This window comes from Glycine max, chromosome 8 (genome assembly GCF_000004515.6).
Source record: "Glycine max cultivar Williams 82 chromosome 8, Glycine_max_v4.0, whole genome shotgun sequence".
NCBI lineage: Eukaryota > Viridiplantae > Streptophyta > Magnoliopsida > Fabales > Fabaceae > Glycine > Glycine max.
In genome coordinates, this window is record NC_038244.2 from 47,065,028 (window position 1) to 47,082,064 (window position 17,037).

The window sequence follows — 17,037 nt, forward strand, 5'->3', positions numbered from 1 at the left end:
TCAGTTTCCAGCTCTATATATAATTACTGGGGATTTTTTTGCTACCAATTTTGAAGTCTGTTGCTTTTATTCTAGAAACAAGACAAAAAGACAGCATTCTCAACTCTCATCACGCTTCATTGTTTGCTGAGTGACATTTCTGGTTAGGATTAAGGTCAATATTCATAAATTTTCCTTCTGATCGAATTTGAAAGATTATTGTTCTAGGATTATATAAGAAAGATACCAACGGCACCAGCCACCAACTTCAAATTAAGAATGTACCCTTATAACATCTCTTTGGACCTCTCATCAGAAACATGTAATGTAATGTTTTGACTTGTTATTAATGCAATACAATTTTATAGACAGGATATAAGCTAGCCTTTGGAAAGTTATAATTAGATGCCGAACTTATTTTTTTTGGTAATGGATGAGTAACAAGTTGCAGTCAAAGCTTAGTGAATCACTCTTCTTTGACATGTTTCCTTTCTTTATTCGGCGTCCATGTATAAGAGTATCTTGCCTGTTCTGGTTCCAATTTCAACTTTCAACTCGATCAGCACAACATGTATTAACTATACGAGGTCAAAGATACGGGTGAGATCAGCTTTACCTGAATGGGTATGTTACTACGTAATGTGCCTGTGTAAATCTTTATTAGTGTCATCGGAGTTCCTTAGCATTGGATAGGAAACACTCAAACAAGCAACTAGTCAGCCAGTCTTACATTTTAGGTGGAATTCATTTTTTCCATGTATTTTTTATACAGTTCCATGGGTATTTAAATGTATATGTTATTCTCACAAAATCAAATCTTTCGTGTGTGTGTCTATACTAAAAAAGTTGCTATAAATTTATAATATAAAATACGTAATTAGATCAACTTGAATCTCAAATTTCAAGTATATTCAATTGTATAAAATAATTATACAAAAAAAAAATCTTTCTAACTTAAAAAATTACGAAAAAAACTTCAAAATAAATAAATTCTAACTTTTTAAAATTAAAATTAGTATGGTTAATCTTGTTAATTTATTACAGCTGAATTTAAATAGTGATTAAAAAATTAATAGTTATTAAGATGAAATATGTCTCCTAAAAAGATGAAATGTCAATTTTGATTTGCAAAAAGTATAGTTTTAAAGATATTGAATTTAAGTTTTACTAAAACAGTAAAGCATATTTTCTCCTGTTTTAAATATAAGAAAATTATCTTCCACTAATTAATAAAATTAGTTAATCATAATTAATTGTATCAATTTCAATTAAAAATTATTTTTTAACTTAATTAACATTCATTGAAACAAAAATAATCATTGAAACTAACATCTCAATCAAATAAAATAGTAACATTAAATAAGGTAAAGCTAATTAGAATTTTCTTGACCAATAAATAATCTTTTTTATATTTAATACCGGAGGCAGTAAGTCAGAATAATTTAATTTTAATGTAAACAATAAACAAAATAGGTAGAATTATTGTTTGGCGGAAAAAAAATTAAATTTAAAGAAAAGGTGAAATTTGTTATCATTTTAAACAGTTTATTATAGTTAAGGATCATTGTTAATATATTAAATAAAAAATAATAGAAGGTTAAAATGGACTAGTTGAACATTTAAAAGTATTTAGGTAGAAAGCTTTTGAAAATTTTAATTATAACCCCAAAGAATGAATAATTTGTTTCACATCCCTACCATTGTCACTACGGGTCACCATCTTCACATCTACTGGAAGATGGAAATGATCTTAGTTTTAACTCATCTAAATGAGTAAGAGTAAATAAGGTAAGCAATTTCATTAATAATTAAATGAAAAAAATCAGCTAAAATATTAATATTTTAACACATTTATAATTTGTTGTGCATGCGTAACTAATATCAACTGTTAATTAATTTCATATTAACAATTAAAATTTCTTGCATTCCTTTCACAATGTGAGCAGAAAACTATATTACTCTACTCCTAAGAAAAACACCATTAAAGACTATAAAAAAACAATAAAAAAGATAAAAAAGGAAATAATATAAATTTTATTCATTTTCCATTAATTGATTTCTTAAAAGAAAGATACATTTATATAAAACTAATTGATGCTAATCAATGGATACTATTTATTCATACATCAATTTCTAATTATTTATAATAAAAATAATAATATAAATATCAACTCTAATTTATATAATTTTTAAACCACTTTAATTTTATGATATATTTTAGCCTCTTGCACCCTATCCTAACAGTAGTATAATAGTTGTCATAATTGTAATAAATGTATTAGGTTGTGGTGCCTTTATTGCTTTCCACAATTATGTAGGTATTGAATGCCTTTTATATTTTAAAGATATATATAAATGTATTTCTTTTTATTTAATAGTACTTATTTATATGAAGACCCTATCAAACAATTAAAAATTAGGACCTACGCCAAAATCTCATGTCAACACTCTGGTTTAAATGCACAAATAGTGGAACGATTGCACCCAGAAAGACTAAATTTTAAACTGTTTCGTATTAAATAAAATATTTGAAAATGAGTGTTGTGTATATACATAAAATAATTATTTAAACTAGAATATAATAAATTTATAAAGCAATGCTGTAAAAAAAGTTATATATAAAGCAATAATATAATTAATACTAACTAAAATTATACTTGAATTTTTTTTATGTTGCCTAGTTTCATACAATAAAGTAATTTTATCTAATATATATTATTCGATTTATAATCTAAGTAAAAGAATTTTAAAAGTTCCGATAACACAAGTCAAGTAATAAATTGAAAATGTAATCAACAATAGTTTGCATCTTTTAATTTGGAATGATGAATGCCATATGAAAAATTACATACACCAGAAACATTATGCAGAATAAATGTAAAGTGAAAGTAACTAACAATTTTTTAATTTGACTCTTTAAGTCTTCTCTAAAGTGAACAGTGGCCTATTAGGCTATTACACTTTGAGAGATTCTAATTAAATTGCGATGCTCACATCCAATCCTGGAGGCTAGTTAATCTTCCACAGCATAATTTGGAAATTCTGGACACAACTATCTCTGATATAGATTCCATATATCTTTTCTATATTCTCTGTTTCCAACGATGTCAACAAGCTAGAACTTAATTCGATTCCGAGAAACAAACAATCCTTCACATGCATGCATTGCCTCTCACTAATTAAAAACAGTAATTCGATCATTATGCTTTTTCATATGTTTTCGTATTTGTACATTTTTTGTTGTTGCTATTTCTGGATTAGAGAAAGAACCTTATCTGAAAAAATAGGAATTTTAATATTATTATGGTAGTTTTAGACATGGAATTCGATCCATTTTAAAGGACAGGGAACACCACTAAATGCATGGGGAAAATATGATTCTTTTTGGTCGTTTTTTATCATGAGGCGAAGGGACAAACCTTCACTATATATAAGGCCACTAAACCTTAGTTTCCGTAATGTGGTAATAAATTATGTGAATGGTTCCTAAGGGAGAAGTTTCCAATTTCTCTCAAGGCCTCCATTGAAACATTTAATTGGCTGTTGTAGAGAAACTGTCTTCTGAAACCCTCAAAGGCTTCCGCCGCACTATGTTTCATATCGATTCAATTCAAAGAAACATGGAGTAGCGGTCGCCCGAAAGGGTTACTGAAGGCTTTATTCTTTATATTTGGATATATAGTTTTATCAATCCTAGAGACCATGCAAACATCACTGCAACAAGGTTTCGATCGATGCTTGCATGGGTGAGTATATATATTGAAAAACTAACGTGACCATTTTCTATTATATCGATCTTAATATATTTAATTCCTCCATTAATCCCCCCAAAAAATTCATATATTTAGTTAATATAAGTGTTCCTGTTTTATTTTATTTTATTTGGTACTATCAAAATTAAGGCTATAGGTTCCTCCATAATATCCTGATTAAGCTATTCCATAAGCTTTGATTTTTTGGACGAATTTTAAGATTAATTCTCGATTGAAACTTAGTAATACTTAAAATTTTTTATCTCTATCAAAAATGCATTATGTGGGAATTGAACCCAGGTCATTCTCCATAAATTCAGCCTTGCTAAGTTTACCGCTATGGGTTATAAGTTTTCCTGTGTTTACTATTTGGCACATTCAATAGCTATGTTATTTGTTATTAGCTGCATGTCAATAATGTGCATAAATATAAACTTGTATATCTTCATTATTAATTTTGTTCAACCACCTATAACTTCGCTCAGACTTGTTTGACAGAGTTTTATTTTAAAGAGAATCACACATGCAGTAATAAACATAATATTTTCTGGGAGTTGAATTAATTAATTATAAACAACCCAATTACTTGGGGTTTTTTTTATTTTGCTAATATTGCTGTTGTTCACTTAGAAAAGTTCTGACTTTTTAATCCCATAAATACAAAAAAAATTACATAAATAATACATGTTGAAAAGTATTTATTTAAGTGATACAAATAACTGTTTATGGTGAGAAATTGGTTCCCTTAAACCGATTTCTTGCCGTCACTTTCGTATGTTTTTTTTACATTGAGAAATTGGTTTCAACTGATCCCTCAATGGATCAATTTTTTTAATTTTATATTTATTTATTTTGTTTTTTAAGAATATTTTTATTATTCTTTTAATTTTATATATTTTTAAAAAAGATCTTTTATATCAATTAGTTAATTCCTTTAAAAAATTTGTGGAGGTGATTTTTTTAGCTATTTTATTCATATTTATGATGTTTTATCGATCGAATAATAGTGTAATCCCATAAATTATGTGTTAAATATAAAATTTATTAACAACAAATTAATTTTAATTTTTTTATAGAAAGATTAAAATATTTTTAAAAAATGGAAATAAAGTCTAAAAAAAGTATTTCAATCTTGCAATATTTTTGTTTTGTTTTGTTTTATTTTCATTTTAAAAAATGTGGATGTAGTGTTATTTTGCATAAAGTTAAACAAATCTACCGATTAATAAAAGTTCAAATCCATAAAAACTAACATTTTTTTCACTTACAATTAATATTGATTGGTTTTAATTTATTTTGAAAATGTCTCTCAATGTTGAATAACTTTGCAGCCATTAACAAACCTAATAATCTTTATCACACGAAAAAAATGATTATTAAGAAAATATCCATGGGCTGCTGACAACCATATATAAGTAAAGTTAAATTATATATTCAGCGTCTAATTCACTCCAATGACCATATAATCAAATACATATCATAATATAATGTGACTATCCTTTCATATTACTGTACAGTGTATATGAATCACACGTGCGTCTTCTTATGAAAATACAATCAATCCGCCAAGAAGATTAATACAAATGAGTAAATATACATAAACATATAGAGGACCTATTTAATGTTTCATCCACCAACCCCCTTTGCAAAGAAACTAACTTTCTACAAAGGAGTAAATGTCCATGTATGCTTTCAGCCGATAACTCATCAGAAACTTGGGTCCCCCACTAATATTTTGCCATCATAATCAGCCACACACATATTGCCATCAAAGCCACCCTGCATGTGTCGGGTACGTGAGATAATATCTCTAAACACATTCAGCTAAGCTACAAACTCTGTAAACATAACCAAGATTTAAACACATTCATAGAACGAGCAAGAGAAGGAGTTAGATTTGTTGGTGTTCCACAACCAAGATTTAAATGTAATACAAATGCAATATTATTTATTCATATATGAAAACCAACATCTTTCTCATGAAAATCAAAATGAAAATAAAAAATATCATCAATCTCTTGAGAGGATATATATATATATATATATATATATATATATATATATATATCATAAAATATGTTTCTTACTAAAACTATATTAGTTCCTTCAAGGGAAATTAATCATCTTAATTTCTATTAAAATATTAATGTATATTGTAAACATGTCAAGTTTGTCACCATTAAAAGTTGATTTCATTTATTACTGGTTTGTTGAGAAAAAAAGTATAGACACTTTAGTTATGCACCCTTTTTATTGATTCTTAAACAAGATATACGATACATGTTTCATATTCACAATAATACATTAATTTCGCTTTCACTTTGATTCCTATATCAAACACACACACACACAAAAATATATTATATTGCTCAATGTTTTCTTTAAGAGAAATTAAATAAATCCTAGGAGTACTGTTGTACAAAAATGTGTTGTCCATTAACAGTCGCAGACTCGCATGCATAGTGATCAATGAACATCAAATATTTTCTTGATTCCAATAACACGTGCATGTCCAAAAGATTAAAAAGAATAATAACTAAACCAAAAGATTAAAAGAAATATGATAAACAGGGAGAAAAGGTTCACTCAACGACAAAAGCAACGATAAAAGTAAGCATAAGATTCACGGGCAGCCACTAAATGTCTTCATAATCGGTTCGATACTGAATTGATTAAAATTTTGATAAATTAAAATTTTAAAAATAAATTTCATAATTTTGAAGACGAATTTAAATTTTAAAAAAATACTAATAACATACTTAATTTACATTGTAAGAAAGTTAGTCCACACTATTTAATGTTACTAATCTTCTTTTCATTTTTTAAAATTATCATTTATTGAAATTTGATATCAAGAATAAGAAAAAAGTCATTGAAATAAAATAACATAATTAAATAAAAGTTACTTTAAACACGATTTTATTAAATAAGAAGAAATTTGTTAAAATTTATTTATATAATTTTACATCAGCATACAATAGTATTTTTTCATTGTATGTACTCGAGACATGCATGTGAAAATAATTTCTTTAAAAACAGGTCTCGCCTATGTTATAAATAAAGTTTTTTCGAGTCTTTTTTTTATGCACCATATATACGAATCAGGAAAGAAGAATAAGTGACTGTGAGTAATCTCCGATCACCAAGCCAATGGTGCCAAATAAATAAACGTCTTATAGAAGCAAAAGAACAATTAATATTAAGTTTTTTGGTTTAAAATGTTAATAAAAAAAATATATTCAGCACGTGTAAGGATTGAATTTAGTTATCCAAGATTGAGCTATTAATTTCAAGCAAGATGCGAAGGATTAGGTTTCCACTTTGAGAATTAAAGATGGTTTAACTACCTGATTAGTCCTTATAATTTTTAAATTTATCTCTTTTAGTTCTTATAATTAATAAGTAGAATTTTTAGTACATGAAATTTACGTTTTAATTTTCAAAAAAAAAATCCATTAAAATATTGAATTTAGTTATCCAAGATTGAGCTATTAATTTCAAGCAAGATACGAAGTATTAGGTTTCCACTTTGAGAATTAAAGATGGTTTAACTATCCGATTAATTCTTATAATTTTTAAATTTATCTCTTTTAATTCTTATAATTAATAAGTAGATTTTTTAGTATAAAAAATTTATATTTTAATTTTCAAAAAAAAATTCATTAAAATTTTTTAACTAATAGAGTTAAAAAAATTTAAATTTAACCGCAAAAGTCTTTTAGGAATTAAACTATAAATTTCAGAAATTAAAAAATTAACTTATTAATTATAAGAATTATTAACTATAAGAATTATAATAATAAGTTTAGAAATGATAAGAAATAATTAAATCATTAAAGATAATGCAAAGGCAAAAGGAATGTCTCCATGCATGCATATTAAAGGAAAAGGTAGCACTAATAACTTAGGCTTTTGACATTCCAATTCAGTAGGGGATAAATAGAATCAACTAAAGGTCGTCTTATAGAGGGAATGCGGCGTCAGTTCATATAATCATATATATCTCACTTTTTTGTTGGTAATTTTGCTTTGGCTCTTGACATGAAGAATAAGTCACCTTTGAAATCAAAACTATAGATAAAGCGTATCTTTGTCTGCGTTGTCACATGTCTAGGACTAATTTATAATATTCAAGATTCCAAATATTAATGCCCAAGATACTTTGGAAGATAGAAAATAATTATAGATGTGTAAAAGTCAATGGGAATATCGTGGATATTGGATTTGGTTTGGCTGGAAATGCTCAATTTAGGAACGTGGACAACCATAACAAATGAAGTTTAATTTGTGGCACGCTTAATATTGGAATGACAATTAATCACCTTTTAATTATTTTCTCAAACTTCCCTTTTTCAATCTTCTAAATAAGTTGTTTTAATACGGTACTTTTTTTCTTAATAAAAAATACGGTACTTTCAGCTCCTCCTAATTAAACAATTTTAGTCTAAAAGAAAATATGTAAAACCTATTGTTTTAATAAGTATATTATAAAAACTTTACTAAGTCATATATTGTTATTTATTTATTAATTGATTAATTAAGTATTTTCTTAAAAAATAATATCTCTTAGTTTGGGAAATTCATAACACACCATATTAGTATAGTATAATATTATATTTTATTATTAGTTTAAACTTATAATGACTATACTGATATATTTCAAATTTTAATTAAAAAATCTATTAATAGAAGCTAAACAACAAATAATTAGTGAATATTTTTTAGTTTGTAAGAATTTTTTTAAGCAAGTTTGTAAGAAAATTATATAAATAACAATACTTATTCTTTGAAACATAAATTTGGGCCTTCGCAATAAAACTAGGAAAATTACATTTCTTAACTTTGGGTAATTTTTGGTTTGGTTTTGAAAAGTTAAAAAAATGCAAATCCATCACTAATTAAGCTTTTAAAAAAGTGTGAAATGTGACATGATTTCATATCAATCTTTCATACATAATGTCATAATCTAATAGAAAAGTATGCTTCACTTTGCATTTTAAGGCAAGTGATCCAGGTCATCGTATGTGATCATCTTGTGCTAGCTTCCTGAAGCGCTGTTTTTTCCCTTTTTTTTACATAGGCAAAGTAATGTAAAACTATAACAAATAAAGCATAAGACCCCCTCCAATACAAAAGTATAACCCGGACATATATATTTCACATATATAAAAAGCCTTTTAAAATTAAAGGTATTTAGTTCAATTGATTAAACAAAGTGTATATGTTATAAATTCTATGATATCATGCTTAATTCTTAGGATAAAAAAAATAAAAACTTTCAGAACATAACATAATAGCCAGAATATATATACAAAAGGCTAGAAGAATTAAGTCTTCATATAGCATTCCAAGGAGAATTGGTTATGGTGCAGATACTCCTCCATAGGGCATATATATAACTGCAGCCACAGTTCTGAAGCACTATCTAATAAGTGATGTAATTAAACTACAACTCAAACAAAGAGTTTATATATGCAGATGCCTTGAAAAATATATATATATATATATATATAGGTCTTTCGAGGAGAAACATTCGAACATAGGTGATCGTGTGATTTGAAATTTGGGTTAAGTTATTTGGTAGTAGCTGGCTAATGCATTATGCTTAAAGTTATAGTATGAAAGTTAGATCAATTTCATTTTGGTGTTAAATTAAATGATGCTCCGATGAAATAAGGGCTAAAATATCATCGATCTTAACCACCTCTATTTTTTCAAGCTTTCATAATTGAAGTATAAAATAAAAACAGCTTGTTTTTTTAAAAAACCAGCAGCAGCACAGTTACAAAAATTCCTTCTAGACTACTCATTATGCATAAAATTGTTATTCTTTTCCAATAGGAGAAAAAGTAATCATATCTTAAACGAAGATGGAATCAAACCCTGCACTGATCGAGAATGAATATTTATTAAATGATAAGGGACTTGATTCTCCTATTAGTATAATGTCTCGATCAGTTTCAAGTCTCATGAATAAAACAAAAATAATTAAAAGAGTTTTACTATTTTAAATAACCCCTTTAACACGACTTAAATTAGTTAGAATTCAATATAACTATAATAAAACAAAAGTTACAAAAGAAGAGAATATTAAGTCTTGTCAAACGATTGCCCATTTCAGAAGATTGTGTGTTCACTACTGTTTATTATCTATCCCTATATATATTGGTGATTTGTGCATAGTTATGTATAGGTACGAATTCAATTGTGTTGAACTTCACATGGGTTTTGATAGGAGAAAGTCTTTAGCAACCCTCAAAGGCTTCCACTACTCCATATTTCAGTCTAGTGAATGTCCACAAACATGGAGGAGTAGTGGAACTTTGAGGCCTGCTGAAGCCTTTATTACTGCTGCTATAATGCAAATTGAAAATTTCAAATTAAATGGTAATCAAGAGAAGGTAGCTAGCGTTGGGTTTTGAATCCACAAACACAAGCCAAGTGAAATACACCTTGCCGTGAAGTTGGGGTTGACCATTCCTAATGATATATAGTTGTGATTATCTTCTAGCTTGTAGGATTTTACTTCAAAATACAACAGGTTTTCTTTCTATTTTTCTTCTTTCATTCTATTATATATTAATTAGACTATTACCCCATACTCCCATACTAATTATTTACATGCAATTCCTATTTTAGAATAAGACTATATATGTACTCATTTAATTTTCCTTTGCCTTTTTCTGCATTTATTCCCATGAGCTAGCTTCTCCTCACATGTCCTCATCCTTTATCTCAGTCTCTCAATTTTGTGCAAACAATTCTCCTAAACCCACGGAACCCTCGATCTTAATTATTCTGCGTTCTCAATCTTATATTTATTCCAGTTCTTAAAATTATAATCGTTATATAATTAATCCTGATGCATAGAACTGTCATCTTAATTTAAGAATAACATTAGAATCTGTTATATATTGTTAATTAAACAGATTATTATGATCGATCACAACCAACTGAAAACTCATCCAGATCAGAATCATGGTGCTAATAGTTGCCCTACCGTCATGATCGATAAACACCTGGAAAGAGTTCAAGCCAAAATTTAATTACCTACAAATCACTTCTCCATGAGAAAAACTTTGCCGAAGACAGAAGCCTCTCTCACGGTTATTCGTCAAAAACTAAATGAGTCTTTCAAGGAATATATTAACAAGTTTAACTCCAAGAGTAGAGCTCCAAATTAACCATGGGAATATGATAGAGCCAATACGGAAATCCTTCGCAGCCAGAACTCAATGCTCTCGATCTCTACCTGAGACTAAGACTATTTCATTTGGATATATATATATATATATATATCATTCCTGGACCGTTGCTCAAAAAAAAAAAAGATATTTTAAAATAAGCGTTTGCTTAGTAAAATTTATCATTTCCTTTAGGTTGTAGAAATTATAGTGATTATTTCCATAACTATGGATAAAATTTATTTTTTGCAATAAAATTTATATAACGTGTAAAAATGAATAGCAAATCAATGGATTGATTTATGCCAATAATAATTAAGGCAATTTACAATAATAATTATAATCAAAACTACAAAAAAAAAACACTCAATTTAGCGACCTAGCATATTGATTGCTACAATAACTCTATCGATCGCTACTAAATTTGTCACTAATTTAACGACCGTGGGTGGCAGATATCCTAGTCACAAAGACATGTGTCATCAATTTCTATGAGTCGGTCTCTAAATTTTTTATTTAGCTTCAATAATAACAGGTGCATTGTTATTTATTGGATAATAATTTTTTATTTTCCTATCATTTACACATTAAAAACTTTTATTTTTAATTCTTTAATCAATGTTCTTACAATACTGATTAGAAAAAAAAAACTATGATGTGCAACTTTGCACTTATTGAGTATAATTAATTATCCACTTTTAACCAATTCCGAGTTGTTAATTAGTTATGTTTTTCTTGATAAAAAAACAATTATTTTTGTCATAGATTCACTTCTTTAAAATTTATCTCTTTCCACTAAGAATGTATTCCTTATTATTTTTATTTTTATTTTTTTTTCTCTCCTTATATTTTTCAAAGATAAAAGGGGTATTATTTTTTATTAAATTCTCTAAAAAAAATTTAAAACATAATATTTCTATTTATTGACGTATGACACATATAAATGATAATTATGACAAAAAATTCTATTATATTGTCGATGCCAATCCACTCAAACAAAACGCATAACATAGTAAAAATATTTTCAAAGTTATTTTAACAAAAATTAAATGGAGTCACAACATTTATTTAAAACATTTTCATTCGAGAATAGATATTCAAATTTTGAGATAAGAATCAATAGCTTCCCACATTCCCAAATGCGTAAGATTCTCATCTTGCATTGTGAAATAAAATAAAATTTAATTAAAAAATGGTATATTTTTTCGTACATATATTTTTATTAGGAGACAATTTTGTTTGATATATTATTAAACACTAAATATAGATACTTCTATTAATAAAAATTTGAACTGTGGTTTGCCATATGATGGAGACGACTAACCCCATCCTCTAAACACAAATCTCGTTAATTTGTATAATATTTTTATGGGATATCAAGGGACCAGGGACCAAATTAATAGGGATAACAATCAAAGATGAGCCTTATGGCTCTAGACAATGGATCAGATCGTTATCAGCAGCATTAGGGTGAGACCAAGGGATAAACAAACTAACAAAGAGGACCCTGAACCCTAAAAACATCGGGGCCATGTCATGTGTTTGACTTGGATGCATGTAATAATGGGTAAAAACAACTGTAATTTAACTATCAAAGTAATTAATAAACCTAATGTGAGTCCAAATTTAATTGCGTGGCACGAGAAAAATCCATAAACTGAGATAATGGTCTCACATTGAAGAGAAAAACTTTAGTACAAAGATCAACAATGTTAATCCAAATTTAGTATCGAAATAAGAGATTATCTGTTTAATTCATATCATAGTCAATATTAATTTCTTAAAAAATAGATGTTTTAGTTTAATGAAAGAACCAGTATCACAAATTTTATAAAATTAATTAATGGACAAAAGGATTTTATTTAAATAAAAATAAAAATTATGAATTTTAAAAAATATCAAGAGTAAACATATTTATTTTTAAATAGAGGGATAAAAAATAAAAAATTTAAAAAATAAAAGAATCAAAATTATATTTAAATCTAACATGTGTTTTATTAATTATTTTGATGGTTAAATTATAGTTGTTTTTATCTATTGAAGGACTAACACTACAAATTTAATAAAATCGAAGAATTAAATGTTTTTATTTTAAAATTTAAAATAAAAATAAAAATTATGAATTTTTAAAAATATGAAGGCTAAATATTTATTTTAAAATAAAAAACTAAAATTACATTTAAGTGCTGATTCATAAATAATAAAAAAATTGCTCACCATGTGTGAGACCATGTGCTGGATTTTTCTCTTCAAATGCAATTACATTCTGTCCTAAGAAATAGCATGACCACGATACAATTATGCATAAATGATACGATAAATTTTTAGAATCGAAATAATACGATTATAATATAATTTGAAAAATTAATTAACATAACAATACAATTTTTAATCTAAAATATTAATTTGAAAAGATAACGTAAGTTATTACATATAATAAAACATTATTATTCATTTAATATTTATTTATATTAATGTAAAATTTTAAATTATAAAATTTAGTTAAAAGTATTAAAAAAATATCTGTGATGCATTTGAGACAAATGTCTTACTCAAAGGTGATATAATGTAGAGTTTGTACTTTATTGCTTAATAATCACACCATTTACTATCTAAAAGCAAAAGATTAATTGGTTCACGTAAACAAAAAGTTAAATGAAAAAATGCAAAAAATTACAATTAACTGACAAACCAATTTGGACTAATAAATACCATATAGATTTGTGGATCACAAATTATCACATAAGAAGACCTGACACCATACTCTAACTCAAAACATTTAGACTTAAGATCTTCTCCTTACTTATATGATATTAAACCTTATACTTCTACCTGACGTAGAACTTTAACATATTTGAGGATGAACTCAAATTGAGCAACTTAAAGTGCTTAATTAACTCACTAATTCATTAAACCGATGAGAAGACACAGGCCTGCAGTTAACCCCCAAAGTTACTTCCGAGACTCCTTAATTATTCCTAATCAACGACTAATTGATTATTTGACCGTAACATGGAGTCTAGGAAGCCTTTGAGGGTTACCGAAGGCTTTCTCCTTTCAAATCCTTCACACACAAGCCACTGACAAGCAATACCTATTTATAATCAGATGCATGATAGGTTGATTCTCTCATCCCACAATTAATGAAAACAACGTAACATGAACATGTTTTCTCTTTGCTTAGAGTTTTGATTCAGGTACCGTATATTAGATAAGGTTACTTTATTGATCATGAATGGTTAGAATTTGTTCCTAGTGAACTTTTGGCTGTTTGTGGATTGCTTTAATTGTTTTTGACAAATAAAAAACATCTCGACAGACATACAGAACAATTTGAAAATCAATATTTTCATTAAATCACCTTAATTAATTATGTATTTTAATTTCCTTTATAGCAATCATTGATATTTCCTGCCTTGTAATCTATTGTCGTCTTGGTCATAGCAGCTTTGTTTGAGCCGGGCATGGCAGTGAGATTTGAGAATAGTCTAATTCTTTTTTTATACTGTTGTCAATAAGAAAGAGATACCAACATTTTTATTTTTTTCATTAAAATCTATATATGCCAAATATTATCATTATCACAGAAAAAAAGTGTGAGATTGATGAGTGGTGTCATAAAAAAATATATAGTGTTGTAAAAAATATTATATAAATAATATAACTCAATTTAAAAAATTATATTTTAATTTCCCTTTATTAAAAAGTGTTTCGTTTTACTACACATCGAAATGTTTTAAAATGCATGATACAGAAACTACTAAGATTCGGCATTTAGTTGAGCACAAATGATGCATGCATTCCGTGTCTAATTAAATTTGTAATTGTATTTTGTGGCCATGAATTTCAATTTTGGAAGGCAGAGATGGAAGAAAATGTGAGTGTGAAAAATAGAATTTGTGTGTTGACATTCTGATATGCAGTGGCAGTATCCAAAAACAGATATCGTATAATATTACTTGGGGGTTGTGACTCTTTTCAACTCAATGCGGAATAAGTTGTCTGTGACAAGATGCACATATTATATTCCTCCAAGCTCATTATTTTTCTGAATTATGAGTTCTCTCTGAATAAGTTATCTTTGAAAAAAATGTACATAAATGGAGTATTTATGTATGATATTGATTAATATTTATGCGGGTAAACAAAAGAAATAAAGAAAATATTATCTTTAATTTCTTCTTCAATCATATAGCTTAGTAGGAAAATAATTAAACGTATACTCCATATGTTCGCTCATAAAGGATATATTATCCATGTATAACTTAATTTTCTTTAAACTATACTCGCAAAATTTCAATTCTTAAATCACGCGCACTGTCCAAAAAGATAGCAATGCAAGCTAATTGAACTAAAACTTAATGAATAGGTACAGGTGACAATATTTCTTATTGGAATACAAAAGTTGTCTGTTCTTATAAGTGTTGATTCACCCCTTTATATTCTTTACAATACATACATATAGCGACATAAAGATAAGCTAATTAGTCGTCGTATCAGAAAAAGATATATATTATGGAAAATAAAATCAAACTCGAACATGGAGAACCGAATAAAATATGACCCTAGATTCAAGTTAACCTCCTTCTGAGAGCAAGGGCCAACCTTGTTCTCTATAAATACGAACCCATAGCTTTCACTAATATCAAACATATATATACTAATAGTGATAGCTAGTGAGGTTAATTAACAGGAGAACTCTTCATGTTCCCTCAAAGGCTTCCAGTATTCCCGTATTCATTCATATATACCTAGCTAGAATTGATTGAATGCTGGATGTCTTTGAAGGAACTTGGAAGCTTACTTCGATCTACACTTAATGATAAATATATATTCCTCCGAATCCTCCACTTCCAACCAAATTTCCCTTTTTCTTACCAGATCGATCTTCTACTTGTAAGGACTAAGGAGTTGAACAGCAAGAAACCTAGCTATCTCCATGTCATTTTTTAAGCAAAAGCTAGCATCTCATAATATATATATATATATATCACTCTATTCACTTGTTTCATCTTTTACTTGGATATGACAATATTGTGGTGTATTTTTTTTGTCTAATTCACATGTATCAAGATTTTTTCTTCAACTATTTAATACAATTATATATATCTAGAACTTAAATCTGAGACCATTGATTAAGTTAGATTAATCCTATAGGGGATAATTTGGTGTTACAATATTGTGGTGTATGTGGCTGAGAAAACCATGTGTTAATTATACACTTTTGCTAGCTTGATTTTTATTTCGAATTGAGAGAGGGAACACCTGTGTATTGCATTGATTATCAAATGGACGAGTGATACAGCCCTTTGGCAATCCCACTTAGTTCTCTTAATTATTTTTCAGATTTCTAACAGATATAACTGAGTAGCTCACTTTATTTTAAGATATTTACTTGTCAAAATGATGATAAACAAAAAAAGTGGTATATATTTAGAATAACAATGGTATTCCTAACGTAACGGTGTCTATCGTGACTCCATCAAGACAATTTTACCTTTAACATATAAGGGACTCAAATTAAATTCTAAAGTATATTATGCTTGATAAAAGCTTAAATTATTATGTATATATTTAAAAATTACATTAATTGTTATTCTTCAATATTTTGATTAATTTTTTCTAAAACTAAATTAAACTAATTCAAATAAGAATCTAATATTTACCTACCAAAATATATATAAATAAAAAACACAATGTTATATGAAATTGAAAATAACATGTGATAGAACAACTTGACAAACAACTCAAGGCATCAGTTATAGGCCAACAAAGATAATTTATCATTTCAATTTTCAACCATGTCCTCAAGACATTTGTCAGTGCTATCTAAAAGTGTTTTTTTTTTGTTTTGTTTTGTTTTAAATTGCCTGGATAACTTAAGAAATATTATTAATTATTATTGCTACTGCAATTTGTGAAAACAAGTTTTGTTAAATTAACTATTATAATCTTATCCGTGCTCAAATATATCTCAAGATTGAATAATTTTTATATTTTATCAATTGAAAAAGATTTAAATTTAAATCTAATTATACAAATTTAGTAATTAATTAAATATCATAAAAAAACAAATTTTAAATATTTTGTACAATGTATTTTATATTATTAAGATGCCACAA

The 17,037-nt window shown here is 27.0% G+C and overlaps 2 non-coding genes across 2 annotated transcripts; both read left to right on the forward strand.

The window, feature by feature from the left end:
• The first annotated feature begins 9,974 nt into the window (after positions 1 to 9,974).
• MIR5037C (microRNA MIR5037c) lies at positions 9,975 to 10,070 on the forward strand. Its single transcript, NR_048841.1, has one exon. It is a non-coding gene; the product is annotated as a microRNA MIR5037c (primary transcript).
• A 5,551-nt stretch (positions 10,071 to 15,621) lies between these two features.
• On the forward strand, positions 15,622 to 15,707 carry MIR862B (microRNA MIR862b). The gene has a single exon (NR_048839.1). It is a non-coding gene; the product is annotated as a microRNA MIR862b (primary transcript).
• Positions 15,708 to 17,037: the final 1,330 nt, after the last annotated feature.